Source organism: Panulirus ornatus, chromosome 19 (genome assembly GCF_036320965.1).
Source record: "Panulirus ornatus isolate Po-2019 chromosome 19, ASM3632096v1, whole genome shotgun sequence".
NCBI classification, from domain to species: domain Eukaryota; kingdom Metazoa; phylum Arthropoda; class Malacostraca; order Decapoda; family Palinuridae; genus Panulirus; species Panulirus ornatus.
This window is the reverse complement of record NC_092242.1, coordinates 52,971,414-52,988,349: the sequence shown is the minus strand read 5'-3', so window position 1 is coordinate 52,988,349 and position 16,936 is coordinate 52,971,414. Positions and strand designations below refer to the sequence as shown.

General features: G+C 40.1%; 1 long non-coding RNA gene across 1 annotated transcript in view; it reads right to left on the bottom strand.

The window, feature by feature from the left end:
• LOC139755502 (uncharacterized) overlaps nucleotides 1–16,936 on the bottom strand; it is a 1,033,757-nt gene that overhangs the window by 689,351 nt on the left and 327,470 nt on the right. Inside the window, exon 3 of the long non-coding RNA XR_011714114.1 lies at nucleotides 14,016–14,065. This is a non-coding gene — a long non-coding RNA (uncharacterized lncRNA). The remainder of the gene's footprint in view (nucleotides 1–14,015; nucleotides 14,066–16,936) is intronic.

Sequence of the window (16,936 nt, the reverse complement as noted above, 5' to 3'; positions counted from 1 at the left end):
ACGCGAGAGACGACGAACAAGCAAGAAGAGGAAAAGAAAACAGAAGAGATGATTGTTGCAATAAAGAAAAAAAGGAAGGGAATAAAGCGTCGTACATTGATGAGCGGAACTGCAACACGAACAAACAAAACAAAAGATGAGACATATATACCTTTTAATGGCGAGTCATCATTCTGTGCAAAAGCTAAATTCAAACATAAGGGCAAAGAGAAAAAAAAAAGACAGCAAAAAGTTTGCCAATAAAAGTAAATGGGTAATGGACAGGAACTTATGAACACTGCTGGGCGTTAATCTGGATGACAAAAAGGGGGAAAGTTTTTGGCTGGAGTTAAGTGGGTCGAGATGTAGTGAGGGTTAAGAAGGAATGAAATTAAGAAAGAACGAAGGTTCAGAAAGAGTGAGAGTTAAGAAAGAATGAAGGCTTAGAAAGAGTGAGAGTTAAGAAAGAATGAAGGCTTAGAAAGAGTGAGATTTAAAAAAGAATGAAGGCTTAGAAAGAGTGAGAGTTAAGAATGACATGTGAAATGGGGGAGAGAGAGAGAGAGAGAGAGAGAGAGAGAGAGAGAGAGAGAGAGAGATGCAGAATGAAAACTGTCACAAGGGATGGGTGGCGTCTTCTGGTAACGAGTTGTCCATATAAACGTGAAGAACTACTGAAAAAAAGGGAGCCACGGGAACGATTAACGTATCTACACTTAGTTCTAAGGGGGAAGAACACCAGGAGGTGGGGAACAATCTTCTCAGAAATTACGATTCCTCCAAAAAAGTTTAGTGTACTTGAAGGAAAATGAGTAAACTCATAAGAAAAAAAAAAATGCTCGAGATAAACAACAGAAGGAAGCTGAATATGCTCGAGAGGGACCGAGCATCCTAGAGGGAAACAGTATATCTGAGGAAGCTTGGTATGCTTTAAGCTGAATATCATACGAGAGAGAGAGGGAGAGGAGGGGGGAGAAGGGAGCATAATTGTACTCAAAAGGACTGAGCATTTCAATAAGAACTGAGCATACTCGAGGGAACTTGTATATACTCGAATCCAAATAATTCGAGGGATATAGAGGACTCGGGGAAGAGCGAGTATACCTAAAACTATTTAAGTATACTGGAGGAACACAGAGGACATTCGAGACAAATTGAGTATGTTTCAGAGGTAGACCATATTGAAGAACTGAGTAAACACGAGAGGAAATGAGTAGACTCCAAGGCTCAGACTGCGCAAGGGAAACTGGTTTCGCTTGAGGGAAACTTTGATCATTCAAAGGGAACTGGATTAGAGGGAAAATTGAATATACTGCAAGGGAAATGAAAGTAGTACTAATACAGATACTGGCACAAGGAAGTACTGATACAGGGACTAGTACAAATAAGTGCTGATACAGGGGCTAGTACAAAGAAGTACTGATACAAAGACGAGTACAAGGAAGTACTGACAGAGCAACTAATACAAATAAGTACTGATACAGGGACTAGTACAAGGAAGTACTGATACAAAGACTAGTACAAATAAGTGCTGATACAGAGGCTAGTACAAGGAAGTACTGATACAGAGACTAGTACAAGGAAGTACTGATACAGAGACTAGTACAAGGAAGTACTGATACAAAGACTAGTACAAATAAGTGCTGATACAGAGGCTAGTACAAGGAAGTACTGATACAGAGACTAGTACAAGGAAGTACCGAGACAGAGACTAGTATAAGGAAGTACTTAGACAGACAACGGAATGAAGATATGTCGCAGGTCATCACGAGAAACCAGATCCAACACGGGTGATGAAGTGCCAAATGAAGAGCAAGTGTGGCGCTCAAGCCCCTTGCTCAGTGCTGGCACCAGCCTCATACTGGCATAAGGGGAGCGAGCCAAGGGGTAGGATCAACGCTAACTGAACCTGTTCCTGGGATAAAGCTATTACATGGGATCATCCCATGGAGGTCTGGGATTAAGCAAGACATGGTACTTTGTTAAGGGCTGACTGCGATAACAGAAACGATTACAAGCTGCCATCTGAGAGACGTGATGAAGGAATTCTTGCGATGGATTCAAAACTTTTATTTTTCTTCAAGATTCAAAGTCTATAAGGGAAGTGACAGCCCAGACCAGTGCAAAGAAGCAGAGAAAAATATACAGGATTAATGCATCCGGCAGTGAAAACAAATGACGGCCGATAGCTATTAAGTCGCGGAAATCAGCGCCAAAAACATATATCCTCTAACCAACACCCGGATGTCAGGAAGGAAGACAGACCAGGTCATCAGATATGTTTTTCATACTTTGAAAACTTTGGGAGAAAAAAAAATCATAACTATCAAAGTGTGACTGGCAGCAAATGCCAGAAGTTACCAGAGGTCAGCGGAGGGTTATCAGAGTTTTACAGTTTCCTGTGAAAATATATTGAAAAAAAAACTGAAAGAAACGCAAAAAGGTTGAAAGCAATAACGTGAGGAATGGTAAATTACACACACACACACACACATATATATATATATATATATATATATATATATATATATATATATATATCATTATTTTTTTATTTATTATACTTTGCCGCTGTCTCCCGCGTTTGCGAGGTAGCGCAAGGAAACAGACGAAAGAAATGGCCCAACCCCCCCCCATACACATGTATATACATACATCCACACACGCAAATATACATACCTACACAGCTTTCCATGGTTTACCCCAGACGCTTCACATGCCTTGATTCAATCCACTGACAGCACGTCAACCCCGGTATACCACATCGCTCCAATTCACTCTATTCCTTGCCCTCCTTTCACCCTCCTGCATATTCAGGCCCCGATCACACAAAATCTTTTTCACTCCATCTTTCCACCTCCAATTTGGTCTCCCTCTTCTCCTCGTTCCCTCCACCTCCGACACATATATCCTCTTGGTCAATCTTTCCTCACTCATTCTCTCCATGTGCCCAAACCACTTCAAAACACCCTCTTCTGCTCTCTCAACCACGCTCTTTTTATTTCACACATCTCTCTTACCCTTACGTTACTCACTCGATCAAACCACCTCACACCACACATTGTCTTCAAACATCTCATTTCCAGCACATCCATCCTCCTGCGCACATATATATATTATCCCTGGGGATAGGGGAGAAAGAATACTTTCCACGTATTCCCTGCGTGTCGTAGAAGGCGACTAAAAGGGGAGGGAGCGGGTGGCTGGAAATCCTCCCCTCTCTTGTTTTCTTTTTAATTTTCCAAAAGAAGGAAAAGATAAGGGGTCAGGTGAGGATATTTCCCTCTAAGGCCCAGTTCTCTGTTCTTAACGCTACCTCGCTAACGAGGGAAATGGCAAATAGTATAAAAAAAAAAATATATATATATATATATATATATATATATATATATATATATATATATATATATATATATATATATCTTTTCTTTCATACTATCCGCCATTTCCCGCGTTAGCGAGGTAGCATTAAGAACAAAGGACCGGGCCTTAGAGGGAATATCCTCACCTGGCCCCCTTCTCTGTTCCTTCTTTTGGAAAACTAAAAAAAAACGAGAGGGGAGGATTTCCAGCCACCCACTCCTTCCCCTTTTAGCCGCCTTCTACAACGCGCAGGGAATACGGGGGAAGTATTCTTTCTCCCCTATCCCCAGGGATAATATATATATATATATATATATATATATATATATATATATATATATATATATATATATATCATTATTTTTTTATTTATTATACTTTGCCGCTGTAAGGGTAAGTAACGTAAGGGTAAGAGAGATGTGTGGAAATAAAAAGAGCGTGGTTGAGAGAGCAGAAGAGTGTGTTTTGAAGTGGTTTGGGCACATGGAGAGAATGAGTGAGGAAAGATTGACCAAGAGGATATATGTGTCGGAGGTGGAGGGAACGAGGAGAAGAGGGAGACCAAATTGGAGGTGGAAAGATGGAGTGAAAAGGATTTTGTGTGATCGGGGCCTGAACATGCAGGAGGGTGAAAGGAGGGCAAGGAATAGAGTGAATTGGAGCGATGTGGTATACAGGGGTTGACGTGCTGTCAGTGGATTGAATCAAGGCATGTGAAGCGTCCGGGGTAAACCATGGAAAGCTGTGTAGGTATGTATATTTGCGTGTGTGGACGTATGTATGTACATGTGTATGGGGGGGGGTTGGGCCATTTCTTTCGTCTGTTTCCTTGCGCTACCTCGCAAACGCGGGAGACAGCGACGAGGTATAAAAAAAAAAAAAAAAAAAAAAAAAAAAAAAAAAAAAAATATATATATATATATTCCTATGAGTCCACGGGGAAAATGAAATACGAAAAGTTCCCAAGTGCACTTTCGTGTAATAATCACATCATCAGGGGAGACACAAGAGAGAAATATAACAGTCAGTTGATATACATCGAAGAGACGAAGCTAGGACGCCATTTGGTAAACATGTGATTGTCCAAAAACATACAACGAGCGTTCATAAACTTATCATTTTACAAATCTTATCAACAATAAAGTTATCTAATTTGTATAGACCATCACTAATATTAAGATTATAATTCATTGTGTATTTAATAATAGAAGATTTAATGATATTTCTCTTGGTAATAGAGTTAGAGTTAATAACTGAGATGGCGTTACTCCAGTCAATACAATGATCATAGTTTTTAACATGATCAAACAAGGCATTTGATTCTTGTCCCGTTCTTATACTATATTTATGTTGCTTAAGTCTAACAGAAAGATCCTTACCAGTCTGACCAACATAAGATTTATCACAGTTTCCACAAGGCACTTTATAGATGCAACCAAGAGAATTTTCTGGTGAATTCCTGATTAAGATATTCTTTATAGTATTACTGTTGCTAAAGGCAACATTTACATTAAAGGATTTAAGCAACATGGGAAGCAAAGTGAAATTATTATTAAAACTGAGAACTAAAAGATTCTTGGTGTCAATGGGAGGTTTGGGCTCAACTCTATAAAATGATTTCTTTGCTAACTTAAGGGATTTATCAATGAAAGATATAGGGTACTTTAACTTAGATCCAATAGAATATATCTTCTCAAATTCATCATCAGTAAACTCTGGACTGCAAATACGTAATGCCCTAAGGAACATAGATTGAAATGATGATAATCTAACACTGTCTAGAGTTTATTGATGATGAATTTGAGAAGATATATTCTATTGGATCCAAGTTAAAGTACCCTAAATCTTTCATTGATAAATCCCTTAAGTTAGCAAAGAAATCATTTTATAGAGTTGAGCCCAAACCTCCCATTGACACCAAGAATCTTTTAGTTCTCCTTTTTAATAATAATTTCACTTTGCTTCCCATGTTGCTTAAATCCTTTAATGTAAATGTTGCCTTTAGCAACAATAATACTATAAAGAATATCAATCAGGAATTCAGCAGAAAATTCTCTTGGCTGCATCTATAAAGTACCTTGTGGAAACTGTGATAAATTTTATGTTGGTCAGACTGGTAAGGATCTTTCTGTTAGACTTAAGCAACATAAATATAGTATAAGAACGGGACAAGAATCAAATGCCTTGTTTGATCATGTTAAAAACTATGATCATTGTATTGACTGGAGTAACGCCATCTCAGTTATTAACTCTAACTCTATTACCAAGAGAAATATCAATGAATTTTTTTATTATTAAATAAACAAAGAATTATAATCTTAATATTAGTGATGGTCTATGCAAATTAGATAACTTTATAGTTAAGATTTGTAAAATGATAAGTTTATGAACGCTCGTTGTATGTTTTTGGACAATCACATGTTTACCAAATGGCGTCCTAGCTTCGTCTCTTCGATGTATATCAACTGACTGTTATATTTCTCTCTTGTGTCTCCCCTGATGATGTGATTATTACACGAAAGTGCACTTGGGAACTTTTCGTATTTCATTTTCCCCGTGGACTCACAGGAATATATATATATATATATATATATATATATATATATATATATATATATATATATATACTGATGACGGGTTGGCAAGGATATCAAATGCATGTATGACTCATGGGGTGCTGCCTGAGGATTGGCGGAATAATTGCATAGTGCCATTGTACAAAGGCAAAGGGGATAAAAGTGAGTGCTCAAATTACAGAGGTATAATTTTGTTAAGTAATCCTGGGAAATTATATGAGAGGGTTTTGATTGAGAGGGTGAAGGCATGTACAGAGCATCAGATTGGGGAAGAGCAGTGTGGTTTCAGAAGTGGTAGAGGATGTGTGGATCAGGTGTTTGCTTTGAAAAATGTATGTGAGAAATACTTAGAAAGGCAAATGAATTTGTATGTAGCATTTATGGATCTGGAGAAGGCATATGATAGAGTTGATTGAGATGCTCTGTGGAAGGCACTAAGAATATATGGTGTGGGAGGCAAGTTGTTAGAAGCAGTAAAAGTTTTTATCGGAGATGTATGGTATGTGTACATGTAGGAAGAGAGGAAAGTGATTGGTTCTCAGGGAATGTTGGTTTGCAGCAGGGGTGCGTGATGTCTCCATGGTTGGTTAATTTGTTTATGGATGGGGTTGTTAGGGAGGTGAATGCGAGAGTTTTGGAAAGAGGGGCAAGTATGCAGTCTGTTGTGGATGAGAGAGCTTGGGAAGTGAGTCCGTTGTTGTTCGCTGATGATACAGCGCTGGTGGCTGATTCGGGTGAGAAACTGTAAAAGGTGGTGACCGAGTTTGGTAAAGTGTGTGAAAGAAGAAAGCTGTGAGTAAATGTGAATAAGATCAAGGTTATAAGGCACAGTATGGTTGAGGGACAAGTCAATTGGGAAGTAAGTTTGAATGGAGAAAAACTGGAGGAAGTGAAGTGTTTTAAATATCTGAGAGTGGATTTAGCAGCGGATGGAACCATGGAAGCGGAAGTGAATCATAGGGTGGGGGCGAAAGTTGTGGGAGCGTTGAAACATGTTTGATAGTCGAGAACGTTATCTTGGAAAGCAAAAATGGGTATGTTTGAAGGAATAGTGGTTCCAACAATGTTATATGGTTGCGAGGCGTGGGCTATAGATAGAGTTGTGGGGAGGAGGGTGGATGTGCTGGAAAGCAGATGTTTGAGGACAATATGTGGTGTGAGGTGGTTTGATCGAGCAAGAAATGAAAGGGTAAGAGAGATGTGTGGTAATAAAGAGAGTGTGACTGAGAGAGCAGAAGAGGGTGTTTTGAAATGGTTTGGTCACATGGAGAGGATGAGTGAGGAAAGATTGACCAAGAGGATATATGTGTTAGAGGGGGTGGGAACGAGGAGAAGTGGGAGACCAAATTGGAGGTGGAAAGATGGAGTGAAAAAGATTTTGAGTGATCGGAGCCTGAACATGCAGGAAGGTGAAAGCGTGCAAGGACTAGAGTGAATTGGAACGATATGGTATACCGGGGTCGACGTGCTGTCAATGGATTGAACCAGGGCATGTGAAGCGTCTGGGGTAAACCATGGACAATTTGTGGGGCCTGGATGTGAAAAGGGAGCTGTGGTTTCGGTGCATTATACATGACAGCCAGAGACTGAGTGTGAACGAATGTGGCCTTTGTTGTCTTTTCCTAGCGCTACCTCGCGCACATGCAGGGGGAGGGGGTTGTCATTTCATGTGTGGCGGGGTGGCGACGGGAATGAATAAGGGCACACAGTATGAATTATGTACATATGTATATATGTATATGTCTGTGTGTGTATATATATGTATACGTTAAGATGTATAGGTATGTATATGTGCGTGTGTGGACGTATATGTATATACATGTGTATGTGGGTGGGTTGGGCCATTCTTTCGTCTGTTTCGTTGCACTACCTCGCAAACGCGGGAGACAGCGACAAAGTATAATATATATATATATATATATATATATATATATATATATATATATATATATATATATATATATATATATATATATATATATATATATATATATATATATATATATATATATATAATATATATATATATATATATATATATATATATATATATATATATATATATATATATATATATATATATCAGGACGGAACAGGATAGGAGATAAGATGTGTGTGTGTGTGTGTGTGTGTGTGTGTGTGTGTGTGTGTGTGTGTGTGTGTTGTGTGTGTGCACGTGTGTGTGCGCGCACGTGTGTGCGTGCGTGTGTGTGTGTAAACACAGAGCCGACCCCAGTGTTGTCTTTGTTGCCAAGGTTACGAACCATTAGAGAACGTTGTCATCTCACGCCTCGCTCACGCATCGAGACATTACTGATTAAAGATATTTCAAATTGTTTAGTCAAACAGTGAAAAACACTTCTGATTGTAAGAATAAAGAGTGACAATGAACGTGACATTCAAATGTATCGAGTTTGGGAAAAGTGAGAAAGTGAATTAGTGGAGTAATTAACCAAGGAAACTGAAGTAATTGTCTTGATAACACAACAAATATCATCCTACATTACGCAGAACAGGGACGAGAGTTAGTGAGTAATCCAGCCACCTTAGAGACAGTTTGCCCAGCTCGGGGTTCATAACGCTAATATCTACCAGGAATCCTGGTAAGCCATACCTCGCTCTGTTACACAAGATGTGTCTATAAAGTATGGAAGGCTCGTCTGCCTGTAAGGCTAACATGCCAATAATATTTCCACAAGAGACACTGGCAAAACTAAAGTGGCGGTAAAACTAAAGTAGTGGCCGCGAGCCAGCTTGAGCCTCAAGAGAATCTTAGCTGTGTGCGGACGAGAAACATTGAGCTGTGCCACCGTGCTCCCTGTGAATAATGCAAGTGCAAGCGGACTTGACCTGGGGAACGTGGGCCGTCGCTTAGCAAGGACTGCCGCACGCTCGGATCCCAATGTTACGTACACATGGAATTGACTGGAAGGACATGTGTGTCCAGTTGATGCTCCCTAAGTGAACTTTTGCCACCAGAGACTAAGCAGAGCCGCTAGTCAGTATTATGCTGTACGGCAGTGTTTTAAAATCTAAGTAAATTAATTAAATTTTCCCTTACGCTTGTGAATTAGGGCGTTTTAGTTATTACTAGTAGGTGTATTAGGATGCATGCTACATTATTTCTACAACAAATATTAGAAATAGATAATAAAGGTAAGAATATTCGCGGTCTTTCCTTAGCCAAAAGAAATTCTTATCATTACCGAGAGTTGAACCGAAGCTAGCAAGAACAGCAGGCCGACAGCATACCATTAGACCGTCAATATGACAGACGCTATCACTCTGGAACTTCTATCCACAGATCTAGGGCGTCGCTGAATAACCGAGCTTGTAGGGTGTAATAGGCCGCCTACACTCTGGTCACCGACGACGCTGCAAACTAATAATCGATTTGCAGCAGAATCTCACCAGTAAATTCTGCTGGCTGTGTTAACAGAATTCCTTGCAAAAGCTGTAATATGTTTGTCGTAGAACAGATTGGTTAGAATTAAGCAACACAAATATTGTATAAGAACAGTACCTAGCTAATCCAAGTTAAATATAACGACCACAATATTGACTAGACCAATGCTACTTCAGTTAAATCGTCTGACTCTCTGATCAAGAAACATATCATCCAATCTTCTCTTAAATAGCATACGAAGAACTGAAAAACGAATAATAGTGGTCAGTAATAGCATACGAAGAACTGCAAGATGAATATTAGTGGTCTGTATAAATTGGAGAGCTTTTTTGTACACAAAATTTGTAACAGCTTAATCTGTCTTGACAGTATAACAAAATTCTAAGACAGGCGCTCAGCCAGACCCGACTACCAAAATCTACACGACTGCGGACGGAAAGACCACATTCCCTCCTCCCATACATAATACACTGACTGCACAGTGATCCTACATCTTATTCCAAGTGTCCCTTAAAGATGAAATACACGAAAACGCACTCGAGACTAACAAATTTCATTTTTCTTCGTGGTTATCTACCTACCTACCTGTCTGTATATATATATATATATATATATATATATATATATATATATATATATATATATATATATATATATATATATATATTTTATTTATTTTTTCATTTCTATTTGCTTTGTCGCTGTCCCCCGCGTTTGCGAGGTAGCGCAAGGAAACAGACGAAAGAAATGGCCCAACCCAACCCCATACACATGTATATACATACACATGCACACAATTCACACTGTCTGCCTTTATTCATTTCCATCGCCTCCTCGCCACACATGGAATAACATCCCCCTCCCCCCTCATGTGTGCGAGGTAGCGCTAGCAAAAGACAACAAAGGCCCCATTCGTTCACACTCAGTCTCTAGCTGTCATGCAATAATGCCCGAAACCACAGTTCCCTTTCCACATCCAGGCCCCACACAACTTTCCATGGTTTACCCCAGACGCTTCACATGCCCTGATTCAATCCACTGACAGCACGTCGACCCCGGTATACCACATCGATCCAATTCACTCTATTCCTTGCCCGCCTTTCACCCTCCTGCATGTTCAGGCCCCGATCACTCAAAATCGTTTTCACTCTATCTTTCCACCTCCAATTTGGTCTCCCACTTCTCCTCGTTCCCTCCACCTCCGACACATATATCCTCTTGGTCAATCTTTCCTCACTCATTCTCTCCATGTGCTAAAACCATTTCAAAACACCCTATTCCTATGAGTCCACGGAGGTAATGAAACACGATAAGTTCCCAAGTGCACTTTCGTGTAATAATCACATCATCAGGGGAGACACAAGAGAGAAGTATAAGTCAGTTGATATACATCGAAGAGACGAAGCTAGGACGCCATTTGGTAAATATATATATATATATATATATATATATATATATATATATATATATATATATATATATATATATATATATATTTTTTTTTTTTTTCCAAAAGAAGGAACAGAGAATTGGGCCAGGTGAGGGTATTCCCTCAAAGGCCCAGTCCTCTGTTCTTAACGCTACCTCGCTAATGCGGGAAATGGCGAATAGTTTGAAAGAAAGAAAAAAAGAAAAGATATATATATTGCACATGAAGCTACATACATATATGGCGTTTCTTGTCTGTTACTGGCATTACCTCACTAACCCGGGAAACTGTGATCGAGATAAAGAATATATATATATATATATATATATATATATATATATATATATATATATATATATATATATATATATGTTTACACGGGATATTATGGACAAGGATGACAAAATAGGGCCGGCCATGCTATCATCGTCTTTGATGGGTATGGATCGAGACCCAAAAGTTATCACGGAGCTGAGGACGACACGAAATAGAAGTAATCCAGGTCCGTCACCAGAGTGTGCACACTATGCAAAGGCAAGTTGCTTTAGAACATAGGCAACGAGCTGACGTTCATCACTGTGCTCAACGTTGTGTGGGTGCTGGAGAGGAGGTGCTGTGTGTGAGATGAGATGGAGATGTCTTGATCGTCCAAACTGCCACTGAGGTATGATGAACCACCATAAATTTCTGGTTCAGAGATGAGGGTCACTTCGCGTTGCTGCGCCACCACCAGACACGGGGCACTTGTTTCAAAATTGTCCCTTGGATTCGAGTCGAAGCTTCGATCTTAGAAAGTGAAACGACGCTGAGATATTGAGCAACTCCAGCTATCACCTGGGATGGATATGGGTGACAACCTTCTTATCATGTGTACCATTCCCGCTCCTTTGGCATTGGCGAGACAGTTGCCCTAAAAATGGCAAAATGCACTCAGTACTTCCAGCAACAAGATCCCTCAGCTGTGAGGTGGTGCTAAAGTCTGTATGGTGAGCCAGGTGAGACGCTGGACACCCTTCATGTGCGACTCGTCCACCACACGGTGTCCTCCTCGAGCGCAGACTGCTTGTGTGTAGCCTCACCACCTACCATTACCATTTGCCGCTACCCACCACCGTGGTCTTCGTGTCTATCATCAGACGCAGCGGCGGTCTGGAGTGGATTTCCCAGTGGAAGGATGGAGATGGATGATTTCAGGACAACACAATGGTTCCCGTCTCCACTGACTTACAGCCAGCCTCCTCATACCTCCCTCAGGCCATTCATTGCGAGTGCAAACTTGGCTGTGACATACGGTGATGTGGGTGCGGGAATGTTTGCGCCGGGCTGCTCTCTTGCCAGTGTTGAGTGCAATAGTATTCACTTCAGTAATGTGACTCATCAAGACACAGAAAGACGAAGCGACAACGAATGCCATGAAGTTCAGTATTAGAGATACGTAATGATAATGTGTGTCATTGATATTCTTCGTAATACCTCGTAGTCTCATGTCCATTGCATGATACTAATAAATTCGCATCGAGAAAGGCGGATTATCATGCAAATGAGTGTAATTCCTCATACAGTAATACACCAGCAGTGGTGTTTATTGTAATGACCTCAATGCATAATTACATTAGATTAAAAGATCATCATTTTTAATGTATATCTAATTAAAACATATCTGTTCTTTATCAAGGTTAATCATGCAAAAAAATCATTTCTTCTTATGACTGCATAAGAATTGGAATGAATAGCTCCAATAAAAATAAATTCAACGACATCAGTATGGTTATGACTAGTTGTATATTAGCGAAGCTACAACAGTTTACGTTCCCTACACTCACAATGCATAACGGCATTTGGTTGACGAAAATGTCTCATGTCGGCACAAAGGTTCTGGCAATGTTCCACTATACTGTCTTGGGTGATATTTCGTGTTGTTCTCTGCTGAAAATACTTATGATCATGTAATATGTGGGTCATATATCAACGGATGGACTCAACTTTACTTTCACTATGGGCCGAAGGATCATGAATAATATTCTCGTTAGTGGGTTTACGGCAAACTCTTGAAATTTTTTCACCCAGGTCAGACCTCCATATCACAGCATCTCAAACCATATGTTACCATTCCCGCACTGTTCCACATTAACCTCTCTGTCTATGTTCACAACGTGCAACATTCTCGTGATGGCTTCTACGTTGATTTCCTTGGACCTATCACTGTTTCATCCATAACTTATCTGTGCTACGTACCATTCCTACCCACTGTTTCATTTTTTTGTAGTTATTTCCCCATAGTCTCGTAATGCAGTCATAACAGCATGAGGGGAGGATGGGGCCATACATGCAGAAGCGGGGGGATGACATTAAGGCTGAGGAACTACACGGATGCAAAACGAAGCGAGTGACGCTGGTGTGTTGGTGTGGCACGTTGCGAGCGTTCACACAGGCAGCGCAGGGGTGTGGCTGGCCACGGGCTCAAACTTTAGTGCATGCCTGGGTATAGGGACTATGGAGATCGACAGCTACAACCGAATCATATATATATATATATATATATATATATATATATATATATATATATATATATATATATATATATATATATATATATATTGTCGCAATCCCCATATACGTCAGTGTAGTGTAGAGCCACAAAAGCTATCGGCGCCTGAAGTTGCTACAGAAGATAACTTAAACGTTGACGAACCATATATGTGGATTTATTCTTGGATGCCTTATGACTGCACCACCCGCTGCACAAGCTAGAGAGAGTCGCCAATGCAGGTCGCATGGGGCTGGGCTAAATTAATACAATTTACCATATTATCACGGGTGGCTGAGAACACAATTTGTAGCAAAACTAATAACATAAAAAATTAAAATATCAAACTTACCTCCTGTGATATCCCAGTAATGATGAACACCTTGCAATACCACTGACAAATACTAACTGAAAATTCACCAAAGGACAAAAAAGATAGTTTACCATATAGAAGAGAAAACGGAAGACCGGCAAAAGAAGGATGGCCAGAGGGACTTGAGAGGGGGGGGGGAACAAAGCTAAGTTGACGTTGTGCAACGAAGCTAAAATTATTACCTCCGTATTCCAAAATACTTGTACTAACTACCTTTTCTTAAATGCCATGACAGAATACGTCATGTCTTCTACAAACAACGGTGAACAAGATATGCCAAAGTGTTTCACAGAAGACTTCAAACAATAGGAAACAATGGCTTGGGTCATTTACGAGAGAACGAATGTATGCAACACACGTACCTTAAACAGATGAGCTATCGGGACGAGGGCGCGATGGCTCCTTCCTCCACCTAAACAAAAACAAAAGAAGTGGTAAACAACAATGGAGGCAAAATGCAAATATTCATAACAGTGAAAAAAGAAAATTCTTAAATTTTTTGTTATTATAATCAATACCGTAAAACACAAACATAAAAAGAGAAACATTACAACATAAAGACTTCACAATGCATAAGGAATTCAACACCTCGACAAAAGGAGTAAAAGAGTAATTAAAAAGTTACAATCACAAGTACCAATGTATAAGGTATAGATTCTCGTTCCTCCTCCCTTCAATTAACACATTTACAGCATAAAAATTTACATTAACAAATATTTGAAAGACCTGAAGGGCAGGGATGAGAATGCAGGTGCTTCATTTTCTATTGGGGAAGAGCTGCATTGCCACAGTATAAAAAAAAATTGAGGTACAAAACGTGATTTACGCTCGTCTGCAAATGACCTAGTTCCCTGTTCACTACAATGGACTTGCAAGACAAAAACCGATGATAATTAGACGCCTACAAAAGTGGTTCATTAACGTGAAGTCTTTCATGTGCTGAAATCCACCTTCACAATCCTCCGACAATGAATATTTGAGGTCATTCTTTAAAAAGGTTGGTAAGAGGAGCAGCAACGTCAAAGAATTTTATATAGAAAACGGGGTAAAATAGAAAACGTTAATAAACACCGGCCATCCCAAGAAATATCATTATATTCTCATATTTGGGAAACCAGAAACTATTGATCGATCTCAACCATGGCCACTATATCTTCAGATGTTCTCTGGCCCCACTACATGTCTGCAGAATGTTCCATACGCCTCCACTAGAGATCAGATTTGGGGAAGGTAACTGTTCAACCAGATGGCTAGAGGCGACCCAAAGACCGTGTGATGTTATTCAACATAACTCGATCTAGCAATGACGGTAAACGACATCAGATACGTCTCCGGGACTTTAAGTGTCATTAGCGAAAGTGGCGAATCGGTCGCTGGAATGTGGTATGAGCCTTTATTGAGTCCGATACATCTTACGCCCTACGGACGTATGTCATGATAAACCTTCATTCCATCTTGATTAAAATACCGACAGATAAGCAGATGATCAATATGATCCAACAGTCCTAACTAGGCAGATGATCAATATGATCCAACAGTCCTAACTAGGCAGATGATCAATATGATCCAACAGTCCTAACTAGGCAGATGATCAATATGATCCAACAGTCCTAACTAGTGGAGAAGAGTCGGACCTGGTTACTCTATCCAACTTGCGATGATCATCACAGAGTCGACCCATCCTGCCTGGATTTCGGACTAACATACATGGTGATGCTACATCACTCTAATGTCGGTAATCATACTTTCAATAATCATTCTCTTTGTAAACGTATTCTCTATATGTCTCATCCTTGTCAAAAAAAACTTCCTTTCTTAAAGAGTCATATCTACAAACACCTGCAGAGCACTAATTAATTCCTACTGCCTTTCTCTTATTTTGGATTAAGATGACCTTAATTGGGGGCGTGCTTTGCCCGTGCCATATCTCTCTCTCTCTCTCTCTCTCTCTCTCTCTCTCTCTCTCTCTCTCTCTCTCTCTCTATATATATATATATATATATATATATATATATATATATATATATATATATATATCTTTTCTTTTTCTTTTAAACTATTCGCCATTTCCCGCGTTAGCGAGGTAGCGCTAAGAACAGAGGACTGGGCCTTTTTTGGAATATCCTCAACTGGCCCCTTCTGTTCCTTCTTTTGGAAAAATTAAAAAAAAAAAAAAAAAAACGAGAGGGGAGGATTTCCAGCCCCCCGCTCCCTCCCCTTTTAGTCGCCTTCTACGACACGCAGGGAATACGTGGGAAGTATTCTTAATCCCCTATCCCCAGGGATTAATATATATATATATATCAAAGATGGAACTTGCTCTACTAGCAACACACCGCCACCATGGGCGTCATGCAAAACCCAGTCAATATGATTACGTGGTGAGTTATCACATCTGTCAGTGTTACTCTCCAGTTGGAGCTGTAAGGATGCACATTATCAAAATTAAGTAAGTCTTTAGAGTAACTCAAACGTGTACACTCAAAGTTTATATTCGCAAAATAAATCTTGTATACCTGAGCATCAGCTGTATGCGACTCCTTGCAAAAAGGTGTCAACATAACGTTAATACGAACATTTTTTTCTGATTTCTATTTGGGGGACTGATTATTCAGTCTACAAGACTGTGCTTCTTACGCACCACACAAGATCCTGAACATCGAGCATGCAAATGCTGTTCGGGAACTGGTATTTTATTATTTATTATACTTTGTCGCTGTCTCCCGCGTTTGCGAGGTAGCGCAAGGAAACAGACGAAAGAAATGGCCCAACCCACCCCCATACACATGTATATACATACGTCCACACACGCAAATATACATACCTACACAGCTTTCCATGGTTTACCCCAGACGCTTCACATGCCTTGATTCAATCCACTGACAGCACGTCAACCCCGGTATACCACATCGCTCCAATTCACTCTATTCCTTGCCCTCCTTTCACCCTCCTGCATGTTCAGGCCCCGATCACACAAAATCTTTTTCACTCCATCTTTCCACCTCCAATTTCGTCTCCCTCTTCTCCTCGTTCCCTCCACCTCCGACACATATATCCTCTTGGTCAATCTTTCCTCACTCATTCTCTCCATGTGCCCAAACCACTTCAAAACACCCTCTTCTGCTCTCTCAACCACGCTCTTTTTATTTCCACACATCTCTCTTACCCTTACGTTACTCACTCGATCAAACCACCTCACACCACACATTGTCCTCAAACATCTCATTTCCAGCACATCCATCCTACTGCGTACAACTCTATCCATAGCCCACGCCTCGCAACT